Below are 14,558 nucleotides of genomic sequence, written 5' to 3'. Positions count from 1 at the left end.
CGATGGATATCCACTTAGTCACTACTTGACTCAGAGCTTAGTGAATACCAATCCTGCTGTTGAAATTACATATGGATGCACATTAGATATGTTCAATGTAAAAAAAGAGCTTGGCTGTCATACCGCTAGCGAGATTTCTTTTTTTGCGCAGTCCCGAGGATTTGGGAAAATACCTGTCTGACAAAGTAAAACATTTAATATCATTTTTTTCTTGACTACAATTGCACAGGTTTTATTATAAAATCGCGCATGACGTTACAATGCGCGCGTTTAGCTTGCGTTTTACCTAGTGAAAAAAATATAAGGTGATCTAATAATAGGATAAACTAGTGTTGTGATAGATAGCAAGAAAAATATTTAATGAATTCCTACCGGAAGTCGTCAAAAATATTCTCACAAATGTCAAGAGTCGACCCCGATAACCTTCTTTATACATCAAAGCTTGAATCCTGCTTAGAATAATAAAATAAAATGTTGCATGAATCAGCAATAGTCGAAGCATTATTTGTACGCCCTTCTGCTTTTAATAAACAAAGAAGAACTCAATTTTTATTTTGCTATTAAATACACTATCTCGCCTCCTGCAATACCATATTTTCTGAAGTAGAAATTACTCGAAGAATGAGAGTTGATTTGAAAAACTTCATTTAAAATTAAACATAATCCTAAAGTTTTCATGCATCAGAAATAATGTTTACTTTACTTAAGATTTTCTGAAATAAGTTATCTCTGTATAGCCCCCTTTGCATACAGTCCTTACTAGGTAGTTGAAAATTCTGTAATTGCCAATGATAATTTAAATAGGAAGAATATATTTTATCGACAATTTGTTATCAAATACTTGTATGCATGTATATGGTGTACAAATTTGACCGTTGTCATAACGGTACATGTATTTACCTACAAGGTAGCATACAAAGTGATGTCAAATGATGTTTGAATAATTTCACACAACAACTGGTCTTTTTTTCTGTCCGATTTGTCAAAACATGGCCACCTGAGCTAAATATAGAGGATTTTTCAATCAAAATCATCTCCAAGATTACTTGATTAAATTCAAAAGCATTTCAAAACAGATGTTACTTGGATGACCCTCTACAACTCTTGTTCAAATTAATTCGAGTAGTCAAAAACATTGCAACCAAAGGGCATGCTCATACTTCCCCTGTATGTTTGAGTGGGGAATTAAAATAAGTAAGAGCATATGTACGGTAAGGAGCAGCATGGCCAATTATTCTTTACGTGAATTGTGGAAACTTTATAAATCGTCTTTCATCTATATTAAACATGTAATATTTTTTAGCATATTCAAGAACATCAAAAGAAGGATTGAAAATATGCAAACGTTTTTCAACTGTAAAATAAACATTAATCAGTAAACTTAATATCATCCTATCTCATCAATTCAATAGACATGGAATTCTGTCTGCAGTTTGACATAGATGTATTATTATAGCCATCTCTCATGTTGACTGAAAAACGATTCATCATGGTATAAACATTCTCTGCTGTATTATTACATTTTTGATATTCAACAGACCAAGTAAAGTCAAAAATTTTCTCGCTTACAAAAAGATGTGCATGTACTAGATCTATGTATCGGAACATAAGTCAGTTATAAATTCACCAAATTTCATATTCTTAAATCAGAAAAAGTCGGCGCCTCTTGTGACACTACTCTGCAGTTTATATACACTTTCCCTAGTATTTAAAAACAGTATGTTGATTTAGATACATAAAAATTACTTGTAATACAATTGTTTGTTGTTGTGGTATGTAGAACATTATTTGAAAGTGTGACCTTGATCTTTAATCTTGTGACCTATATCATACGAGTTTAAGTATTACATGTTAGCTATAAATATCAACAAGAATTGTCGGTTGACTGCAACGCTCGACCATTCAACAAGTCTTGACAAATGAATGAATTGGCATAATTTTGTAAAATTTCAAAACAAGATTTTGGAAGCTGTATAATGCATATCAACTCAAGACAACTGACAGTGGTGTGAAGATTCAATCAATTCCCATCAGTGGGTACTGCCAAAACTTAACCAAAAACATCCAAGTCGAAAAAAGGGGCATAAACCTGTAAAAAAAGTAGAGTTATGGAACCTGTCACTGCATGTCAGGTCATCATAAGGATCAAGTGTGTGAAGTTTCAATCCAATCCACTCCCATCAGTGGAACTGAGGGTGGAAATAACAATAGTATACGGAGACATTGTGTACATAGATAAAATATCCAAAACCCGTACACAACAATTACATGAAGAGTGTCAATTCCAATTACATTTGAATACAAGCTGTGAGCCATAGTCTATCTTTTGAATAGTCAAGCTGAAAACAAAATTATTAACCTGTTATGAAAAAGAAACAATATATCTAAAAACAGTGATCTGCCCCCAAACAAAATAATTGTCTGTCGTTCAGATGCACACCATGACATCCCTCGGGCTACGCCCTCAGGATTCAGTTCGTTTGCATCTAAATTTAATATGTTGTATTATGTTTATTGATGCAAGCTTTATTAGAAACCTTCAAGCTGTTTAAAATATGGGAAAAACACAACATGTAAATATCGGACCTTGACCTATGATCTAAGTCGTGTGTTCTGCATACCGTTTTAAAGGAAAAAAAACTATGAAAATCCTTAAAGTTGTTAAATTGTTATGGAACAAATACCAAATACAGCCATTGAACCGTTGACTTTGGAGGTGTGATCTTGACCTTGAACCCAGTGACCTTCTTCTGGGTCAAACTGTTTGCACGTCGCCTTGATGAGCTTAATAGCGGATACTATCATTTTGAAGATGTTTCGAACCGTTTAGAATTTATGAAACGGACATGAATTTAAAGCCCCAACTTTTACTACCCTAGCAGTAAGTTTTGTAGGAGGAGCCTATCAAATAACAAAGCTGCTCTAGCCTGTCTGTCAGCTAAAATAGCTTAGTTTCAATAATTCACAAGCAAATGTAAAAAAAGGTCAGTTGAAGAAGAATTATGAACTTACATGTTTTGATGATTACAAATTAATATTATCCATATTTTTAGCACCCGTATATAGAGAATATTAGATTACTGTCTTATAAATTTATATTTAATAAGTGAATCGAAGAAAATATAAAAGTCGAGGCTGTGTCGAGACTTTTATGTTTTCGTAGACGATCTTGATAAATTTGAATTTATAAGACAGTAACCTAATATTCTATTTATCCTGCTTTCTGATCTAAAATCAGTCTTTAATTAATATTCAAAATTTACCACCAACTAGATCTGAGTCTGCCTTAAATAGAAATTTAAACAAATTACACAAATAGGTCTTTCAAATCCCACAAAATAAAAGCTGAAAAACAAAGGCTAACCTTGTTTTGTTTTATTCCCAACCTCTCTGTTCTGCTGAACATGAATGAATAATTATAATTTGCTGCCAAGTGCAGTTTTATCCGAAGTTCAGTTGCAAGCCGGGTACCCATTCTCACCAAGCAAACGTTAGACGTGACTTATACACACGCCAAAACGCCGCTTGACATAAAAAAAAAGGGAAATCTATTCCTCGATGATTTCATTCAATGACATTCCATTCGAGATGCAATATATTCCTTGACTTAAGTGCAGAAAGCTAAAATCCTGAACAAACACTATACATGAGTCAGAGCGTTTCCGATATAAAAACTTTTTTGTGGTAATTGCAAATACGGTATGCATACGCTATACATTAGTGACATGGTCAAAGCGCGTTTATAAAAATAATTGCATAAATATGTCTTTTAGCAGTTATTCTCAAAAACAAAATGGCGTCGTTTTGAAAAAATAAAAGTAAAAAAGTAGTCCGCCAAGCTTTATTAAGTCACTGACCTGATAAGGCAAAATTTATCATACCCCCTAATTTTTGCTTTTATTTTGCATGAAGTTAGGATAAAAAAATCAATCTTGTGAAAAATTCAAATTTAAGACCAACATTCCTGATATTTAAAGTTCTTAATGAAAATTTTTAGTGAAAGTTCAAAATCAAATATTCATTTAGCTTTTCTGACATTGCTGACAGACCCATTAATGCAGAATTAATAAACTATTCAAGTCTGGGATGTAAAACAATACACACAAATTAGCAAGTGTTGCTGTGATAAGGTCTTAAAAATGATAAGCCCTTTGAAATAATTTGTCACTGCAATCACTTTTCTGGCAAAGCTTTACAATGCACTATAGGTGTTAATTCCATTGATACATGAAGCCTGCTGCTAATCAGGTTTGTTGATAAAATTAAACACCTGGGACTTTTTCGGCGTGCCGTATTAAGCACGCTATGACCTCGTATGACCTTATGCCGCCTGAATAATGTACCAATCGGATTGCTTGGTAAGGTGTTCTCGGTATTTTCAGCCATAATGAGAGATTTAGTAAGAGTGGCGCTGATTGGAGGAAAGGCTGAAAATGCTGCACTCCGAGTCATGTGTGACACTGAGTGAAATGACAACGCGCTCGTCATCTATAACCTCTATAATAAGTACAGCACCATCGGGTTGTATGTGTACCACTTGAAAAGGTGTGCGTAACCAAATATTCATCTGCTCATCCGGAGTTATTACTGTTTTGTTAAGTTTCCTTTCCTTAAGTTTTTGTTTTTACAAAAAGGTTGTTTGTTTTCTACAGTCATTAACTCTTACCCTGCATAACAGCAACAATTTCTAACCAGTGCAAATCATTACTAACCTGCAACAACATGTCCGATACTGTTAAATTTTAGACTCTAAATTTTAAATTAATCTTTCCGGTGAAAACAGTACTGTACATATTCTGAATGATAGACAAATTTGATAATAAGCTGAAGTAGGGTAAGGGTTCATGTTACTTCCAACAATTCCAGAAATAAAGTATAGAACGTATTTCAATATTGTTTGCTTACTGTTACCATCTTTTAAGCACCAAAGGCTCAAAGTGGGCTTTTGTGATTGTTTGGTGTCCGTCGTGTGTCCCTCCACAATTTCTAAACACAGTCTTCGTCAGAACTACTGTCCTCATTTATACAAAACTTCAGAGAGGCCCCTTTCAACATTGCCAAAAATTTAAAATACAGGTTTCTGCCCATATATAACTTGAGCTTCAGTTACATCATGCCGACCATCTTTTTTTCGGCGAACGCCGTCTAAATTCGTTTTCGTTTCCTATGCCACGTGACTTCAGTTTGCAAATCAAACTACTTGATAACGCATTATAGATAATTTATCAAAATGGAAGATTTATGTAACGCTCTGCCTGATTGGACGAGAGTGTCAATTTCTTTCACTCTGTTGATTGTGCTACGCTGAGTGAAATGTAGACAAAGCGTTTATCCTAAACGACGCTGTTCACAGTTTTAAAGCTAACTTTGGCTCAGTATATTTAGCAAGAATATTGATATATTTCAAAATGATAAGTAAGTTTAATAAATATGATAAAACCTGTTCAAATACCAACATATGTCAAATTAAAGAAAGAGCTGAATACGGTCTGCGTATCACATGAATAAGGGTGTGATAAGAGTCTTTTATGAAGAGAAGTGCTTTTTAAAGATTTTCCTTGTTACAATTGTCGTCTGTATATGAAAAGGTTTCTTGCTTTTGTGACTTATTCAGATTGCATATTAAAATGAGTGCTTGTTTGCTTTGATATATTTGTTATAAATTATTTAACTGATTTATTATATATGAATATTTTTCTTTAGTATGGTATGCAGATATTGAACTCAGTTGAAATCTGTTTTATTATATATATGCTATATAACGATTGAATCTCATTACACTAAAATGAAGGTACCTTGCATACAGTTTATCTATGTGATATGACTACGGTCAAACTTTCCTTATAAAACAAAAATATTGAAATATTTACAATTGTATGTTTTGCTTGACCATCACTTTTTATAGGTGTGACGTCATTGTCCAAAGATTCGTGAATAGCGAATATGCATTTGTTAAAGCGGGATCAGTTGGCCTATTTTAGAAATAAATAAAAATAATAAATAAAAAAATCCTTTAATTGATTTTTTTCTCATGTATTCTAATCAAACTTGATTTGTAGCCAACTTTGTTCAGCTGGGACATTTGACCCCTTTTAGGGGCTGCTAGAGCTAAAACTAGAAATGCCTTTGTATAGCGTCTCATGAATAGCTTGGTGGATCTTTGTCATACTTGATCTGGAGCATCATTATAAGGTCCTCTTCTAAATTTATTTATATAGGAACTTGGGCCCTATTAGGGACCACTATAGCTAAAAGTAGATATGCCTTTCTTCGCATTAACCACTAAAATGTAATGGATTTTTATCAAACTCGACGTGTAACAATATCGTAAGGTCTCCTGCTATTTTGTTACAAATGGGGATAGGGACCAATTTAGCTAAAAATATAAACACGTTTAATTACCTCGCTTCATGAATCTTCATCAAACTACTGCTGTAATTATTCGTCTAAGGATAAACGAAGCAAAATTGCAACCCTACGAAACCTTTGTGAAAAATTAAAATAGAACCATTTAAATTGTTAAAGTGCGGTGTTTAGTTTTGCAATTTGAAAAATGTTAGATGAAAGATGAATGTTAAATGAAAAATTCATAAACTTCTTTCCTTATTACAATTCGCCGACCATCATTTTTAAAGATATTTCTTGTTTAACATATTTCTTGTTTATATTCTCCATTTCTCTAGGGTTCATTACCTCATTAACTCCTCCCGGCAAATTCAAATTTTTGGCAGTTAGTTTAAATTATTTTTTGAGACTATACTTCAAAATATTTTGTTTTAAAATATAATAACACCAATTGATTAAAAATGTTCAATGTGTATTTATGCTATTGTTTATAAATTTTTATTCGGTAGTTTATTTAAATTTTGGAAAAGGGCTCTCTGATGTGAAGCATGCATAATTTATATAAAAACCTGCCCTAGCGCCATCTTCTGGCTTTTATATGGCAGTTGGGGATTTCAGCTATTTAACCCGCGACCACCAAGTGTGACCTTGACAATGCACCTAATAACCTGGATCAGCATTTACCTCGTCGTTTTATGGTGATGAAAATATAATTATAGTTATTTGAAAATCCATTAAACGGTTTTTGTTGTCCCCATTGCAGAAAACAATAGTTTATAAAAGGTAAAGGTAAAGGTCTTGTTTATTATAGTGTCACCCCTACTGAAAGGGCCAGCCAATTTGGCTTATGAGACACCTTTAATGTGCGTACCAATTACCTCCCAACTCCTACCACTATGCCAGGCGCCAGGCGGATAGAAGTCGGTAACCATTCATTTAACTAGCTCGCGGCTCACGAACCGGCCATTTCGGAACAAGTCCTATGACAAACATCCCCCGGACGAACGATCCCCATGGGGCTCGAACCTTCGACCTTCCGATCCCGAGGCGGACGCCTTAACCACTGGGCCACGGTGACTTATACATTAAAAGAAGTGTCTTAACTAAATAATACTTTGTAAGATATAAAAAGTTTTTACTTGCATAGCTGACAGCCACAACATTTGTCACGTGCACTGAAGTAGAATTAAATGTCATTGATTCGATGAACTATTGCCAGCATTTACATTACATTCATATGTATTGCAATAAACTATCACCTATCAATTATATTTCATTGAATATTTCTAATTTCTATTAAATAGTACTATATCCTCAGCTTCGAAAATATTGTTTAGACTGTTCTTTATCAATTGCAATATTATGTCCTTTTTGTAAACAGTCCCAATCGGTCCAATATGATCATGTCATTTATTGTATCGTATACAGAGAATGACAGGTAAGTTGACATTACTTTGATTAAAAGTGATATGCCATTTTTAATTAACCTTTACCAGCATTGCAAAACAATTACATTGAAAACAGATGTGTCACATTTTTACCCATATTCACAATAGTTTATGTATCTTTATCATCCACTGCCTATAAATACAACTTCAGTTGGTACAATCCTATATATGGTAAAATGATTTCGTTCGACCTTTCGTAGTCATGTAGGTGTTTTCCTCTGTCTTTATTTCCTGGTAAATATAATCAACTGAAAATGCTAAAATTGAACATAAACATGTTTGTGTCGTTACAAATTAATCATCAAATTAATTTATTTCATTAAAATTATTAATTGCTTTTTTATGTATCTTTAAAATTCAGTACCCTAAAACCCATAAATGAATAAGTTCATTCACCTATCCTGTCAATAATATATACCATTGATACCAAATATGTCAGCGGTGGGAATGGGATTCTAATTGTTCATTAAAATTAATGTTTTGTTAAATTTAAAACTATTGTCAAAACTACCTTGGCGTATTTTCTATTTTGTAAAAGTCAACTATTTTAGACCTTAAAATTTCTAGATAGTCAAAAACACAAACTGCAAAATCAGCTAAAAAGTGATATGGTGTATGATTTAAGTATCCAAGACAAATTCTGCCATAATATTATTTCATTGTAAACATTGTACTTACGTGCCAAGCATAGATCTGGCATGCGATTTTAGCAAACAAATGCAAAGAAAATAAGGAAAATAGCTCTACACAGCAAAAACAAAACACACTGAGGACTTTTTGAATTCGCCCTTATGCGACATCCATTTATTTCGCGCTATTTTCTATTTAGTGTCTGTATACCTATTATACAATTATATCATTCACGTCCTTTATCTAAAAGGTAGCCAGGAGGGACGCTGGCCTTCAGCAATTATAACTGTTTGTAATTAATTAAAGAAAGCCCTGCAGCTAACACAACAAAACATGAAAGAAATAATGTTCATTCTTCTATCGTCTGAATTTTTTTAAAGTTTTTTTTTTTTCAGGGTCACTTTTCACAATAGCTTTTTATTTATTGTACCAGTAAAACTGTATTTCAATGGCAACTTTAACATCTTCTCTGCTGTTCATTGGCCGTAAGTCTACAATTCAACGCCTACAATGAGAAGGTTTCAGGAAGATTAGCAGCGTTACAATAACGTAGCCTCCTAAAAACAAAGTCCTATAGCCATGTTTATCTGGATATTCAGACAATGCAATACATTGACAAAAAGACAAGGACAAAACCAATACAGAAACGGTTTATTGACGATGTGAGTAAGCATTTATCCCGACAGTTACATCTTTCACACGCATAATGATAACAAAAAGGCACAAAAGTAAACCACATATATTCTCGTGTATAAATACGTAGAAACTATATAAGCATATAAGTAGTCACTGCTTTGCTGAGAAATATGCCACCAAGGGCTAGACGAAACAAGGCAGAACACTAATATCAAAGTGTGATCTAAGCATGTTACGGAGTCTTCCACTTGTACCATGAATACCAACCATGCGATGTATCACAAATTAGTCGGGTTTGACATTTGTTAACGGTGACACTGTATGTATTTATCAGAAAAGCTTTACATGCACGTGTCGATCATGCTTCCTGGAATTAGGTTTTAAGACCAAAATACAATTCCCTTATATGCTTTATAAAATGCAAATTGTCACCGTGTTGTCACACATAGGCAGGCCCGATATTAGATAACTTGTCCGTATAACATTTTGAAGAATTATCTTAAAATCTGTAATATAAAATGAAGAGAAAAGTAGTGGCCATGTTTCTTTTAAGAGAATTTTTTCCTGTAAATAACCTACAGCAAAACCGCATCTATATTTAATTGTTTTAGACTGCTTTGGCCAGGTATTACTATTCATACTAAAATTGAGTTCAAATACAGCATTCTCTCTCATTTGTTCTGATAAATTGTTAAAATTCTATCCAAAATTAAATTCTAAAAAAAAAAACCTTGCCTAAGTTTATACCTCTCTGATATCCTCAGTGAAAGGTTAGAGTCAGATACACGACTTAACCAGATGGCCCATAAGGCCTTCTAACCAGAGTATTTTATGCATACAAGGGTAAGGCCTTCAAACCACAGTATTTTATGCATACACGGTAGAATATCACTATAATTTTTGTATGTGGAAAACAGAAGAATTCTTTACTAATATATACGGAACAGAATGCAATTTTTACAACATGATTTTTACTAATATATACAGAACAGCCACGTTGCAGATTTTATACATCCGCATAATACCTACATGTAGGTGGTACACAATAATGTTACAATGGATTTTTTTTAAAAAGACTACACTTCAAATGTATATATCTTTTGTTTTGATAATATGATACTAAATATTAATTGATATTTCATAGACCAGTCCAAACATATATTTTTCATTATCTAAAATATAGCGGTCATTAAAAATTTGTGTCTTTGGCAGGGAACTATAAATACATACAAAAACATGCGTCTTTGCGCAAAGGAAAGAAGCAAATGAACAAAATGTTTAGTCCGTGCATTATAACCGAGATTTTAAACCCGATCACATTTCTTTGCATGTTCTGAACAGTTTTTTTCAGTTCTACAAATTAGCAGTGTCTGTGCAGTATGTATCATTCACATTGTACGAGTTATTGGTTTCTCCTTATATTACCTATAATGTAGTACGTCTCAACGCTTCATCATAGTAGAAGCATATATTATGCACAATCAATTGTTTAATCAGGAATGCAGAAACGCATTTGTTTGTAAAAATTTACCGCTTGGTGCACCGAAGCAAAAACGTGAATTTGAATATACGTTTAGGTAAAGGAAACAAACAAAAACATAAATAACAGTTCAGCCCTTCTTACGGGGGCATATCAGTTATGAATCACTGCTGTATAATAGCTTTAGTTTATACCAACCCCAAACACACATTGACGCACGCTACATATTGAAAAAATATTTCCTTTCTTCTTTTAAAACTAAAATAAAATTCTATTGCTTTATAAATTGCTTAAGGATGTACGAGCGTTTTTTTCAGGATATCCGCCATTTTGAAAAATGTTTCTTCGAATATTGCTTTCTAGCAAAAGTTTAGCCAAAAATTAATGCTAAATAATTAAAATATAGTATGCTTTTTGCGGAAAAAAATTTTTTAACCCTTATTTTTGGCTGGCATTTGCCTAAAATTAACATAAGATTTACAATGGGGTAGGGGCAGATAATTTCACATATCTATTAAAGTAGATCAGGTTTTGTTTTGATATTTTTCTGACTGATACATATAATGTTAAGCTATAAAAAAAATAAAAGTTTTCAAGATAGCACTTTATATTATCTAGAAAATATAGATTAAAACAAAAAGAACAAAAAATATCAAATTTCACCACTTTTTTGCAGTTTTTTCTTAATAAATCTCTTAGATGCACGGTGACCCCAACTTTTTTTCTTTCCATTCTGAAACATTTTTGTGTGTCTTTAATGCTGCAAAATATTTTGACAATCTTATCGTCAGAATTTTTTTGTAGATCTAAATACGTTTTTTCCATTGAAAATAATGTGGGTGAGGTAATTATGTCAACATGTAAAAATTAAAGAGACTTGTTAGTGACAATTATGCTTATATAATACTGACATCACCATATAGTCATGTTAACCTGTAAGACCTGAAATCCCTATAAGATTAAGAAGGATATTATATGTTTTATATAGTACCACCATTTTTCTAATTTTACAAAATTTCAGAAATGCTTAAGCAGTGGGTGAAGAAAATGCACTATAAAATTAAAACGAGTTCGGTAACCTATGTTTTTTTTCTGGTCTTGTTTGTCTTAGAAACTAATGTTCTTCAAGCTCACAGAGTATAAAAAAAATCTTAACGTTAGAAAAAATTCGCTCGTACATCCTTAATTGAGTCTCATTAATTTGAGGAATACAGTGAAAGGCTTAACTTAATTTAAAAGTCATTAATTTAACTCTTTGAAGCGGCATGACTATGATGGAAGCGTTGCTGAATATTTACATTTTATGTGAAGCGCATTTTGAAAGGAGATTAATGACACATTTGTTCGTTTGAAGCCCTAATGATTTATTGTTATTATTATTTTATCTTTATGAATTATTGCAAGGCGTTTGTTTTAGAATGTTTTACTTAATATTTATTTAGAATTAAAAGGCGCATAAATAATAGTTTGGTTATTGTGAAAAAATATTTCGTCAGATGTATGAATAAAGTTCGTTTATAATAACTTTTATTTCTCCCAAACATTTACTTTTGCATGTAACACTGTAATGTATGTCCCACTGTTCTCTTTCCTTTTCTTTTCTAGCGGAGTATTTGCAGGAAGTTATTACTGTACATGAGGTCACAGGTATAGATCGCTTTGTTGGATTTAAAGAAATCCATACTCCAAAGGAGTATCATTTGAAAATATGAAAGACAATTAAAGAAGACACTGTTAATCAAGGCATTATAATTTATGCAAAACGCAAAATATACTGAAAAATCCTCGAATAAATTATCATTTCCCCAGTTCAAGCCTTTTGGAAAAATGGAGAACAAGTAAAAGCGAGCCAACATGCGCCTACGAACCTAATATTGCCAGTTATTGATTCTTCGTTACAGCGGAATAGTAAACGTCAATATTTTTCCATATTTTTGTTTTCCATTTAGTTACAATGCAACCGGAAACGTCACTATTCTTTTCCAATATTGACGTTTAAATTTCATATCTAGCGCGTGATCTCATTTTAATTTTGTTATTTACGCCAATAAAAACGCATATTAAAACGAATCATGAGAGTTTACGTCCGTAAACAACATGTTCGGTAGTCGTGTCAAGTGTACGACAAAATATAGTCCCGGTTACGGAAGAAAAAAAATTTTAGGTCACATATTAGGTGAATATTAATAAAAGTAGTCCAGATAAAGACAAGAGCTGCTGTCGCATTTCATACTTGTGCAATACTAAGTTTGGTTTCTATCAGTTCGTATTTATTTGTGAAGTGCAATCCGTATTTATTTACAAACTATTAATTACATGCAACATAATGATGCTAACTGCATTTATCTTGCAATATATTTTATATTCGATATAAAGCGAGGCGCTTTAAGTTTTCAATATGTTCCTTTTGATGTAAGAATTTTCTTTATTCACTTTTTGTGAAACCAGAACTCTTGCGATTTCAATACGTATACCGCATTGTAGCGAACGTTTAAAAGTTCTTTTTGTTTTTTATTTTTACAAGGTTACTGGTGCAGTTTCATTTTCACTGCTAGAAAATGGAAATAACCTGCAGTATCCTGAACTCAGACATCTCAGAAGATTATTAAAATGAGATACTGACTTCCATTAACAAACGGCACATACGTTTTGGCCTTTTCAAAACTCTGACAGAAAAAATATAGGCTTGTGAAAAACATGAATAATATCCCGATGCTTCTACCAGAGTTGGGTTGGGTGTCAGTATAACTCGAGTACTGGACAACTTAGTAGTTCCTCATGTGAGTACTTAGTACTTAGTTTGCTAAAATACTTGATTATTACTTGCATATTACTCCCAGTACTCATGAGTTATTTATGAGTACAATGGTTTATTGTCAAACTTACAAGCGAATTTTATACAAATCAAGAGGTCACAAGTATGTATTTCTTCATCACTCTGTTCTGTTTGCTTTCCTTATTAAATGAAGGTAGTTGCTCCATTTCTTTTGATCATTTCTTATCAGCACACCAATGCTAGTTGAAAAAAAATCTTCCGATGTATCTTAATGTTCACTTTTATCTGTGTAGCAACTGATATTCATTATCTTTAAACTCGTTATTTTTAAAGTTCTGCTAATTTTTGTTTTAATTTCTAAGCTCCTGCGTAATGGTTGGGGGAATTTATCCATCTTAGTCAATTTTTACAAGGGTTATTTTGTCTTACACTCACAATGTTCATGTGTTCTGGTTCTGGATATTGGCTTAAACATTTTTTTTTAATCCTTGAGAGCTTTCAAAACTTAGCTATTGTAAATTGCTTTAAGATCCTGACGTTTTTTTTTTCATAAAGTTTGATTTATTGTGAGGCTGTTGGAATATTTCACAAAACTAAACACAATGTTTATCAAACATGTACACTTTTATCACTTTTCAAAACTAACAGTATTCATGAGTACTTAACAAAAATGCATGAGTACGGATACTAAACGTTTTTTCATGAGTACTGAGTATTGGCAAAAACTGGGGGAAATTGTACTTGTAACCATAATACTCAAGTACTGAAGTAATCAACCCAGACCTGGCTTCTACTTTGTTTGAACGATTTTACTCAAAACATGTTTCATTTTGCGGTCCAACTTTACTTTTGTTCTCGTTTTTCTCTACTTTAGTTTTTGGCCAATGGAAGAGTGACTGTAGAAGTAATATTTATGGTAAGCTAAACTCTTTGCCGATGTATCCTAGGCTAAGCTGCCCCAAACTGTAAACTTTAATATGAGAAGAGTACACTTGTGCACATAACAGTACCAACTGCATTCACGTTTTAATAGAACAGAAACTACAATAGACAAAAGAGAACATTTTCTTTGTTCCTCTTTAACATACCGTCTTTTCTGACTGTATCAGTAATTTTAAAGACGTGCATACAACAGCACGAACAAAAAATAAAGAAAGAAAAAAAAAAAGAACCCAAACAAATAATAACTTTCTCCTTGTAATTAATCACAATGAAATAAAAATTAATAACGATAATGAACAGA

This window comes from Mercenaria mercenaria, chromosome 17 (genome assembly GCF_021730395.1).
Source record: "Mercenaria mercenaria strain notata chromosome 17, MADL_Memer_1, whole genome shotgun sequence".
NCBI lineage: Eukaryota > Metazoa > Mollusca > Bivalvia > Venerida > Veneridae > Mercenaria > Mercenaria mercenaria.
Note: the sequence above shows the minus strand (reverse complement) of the source record.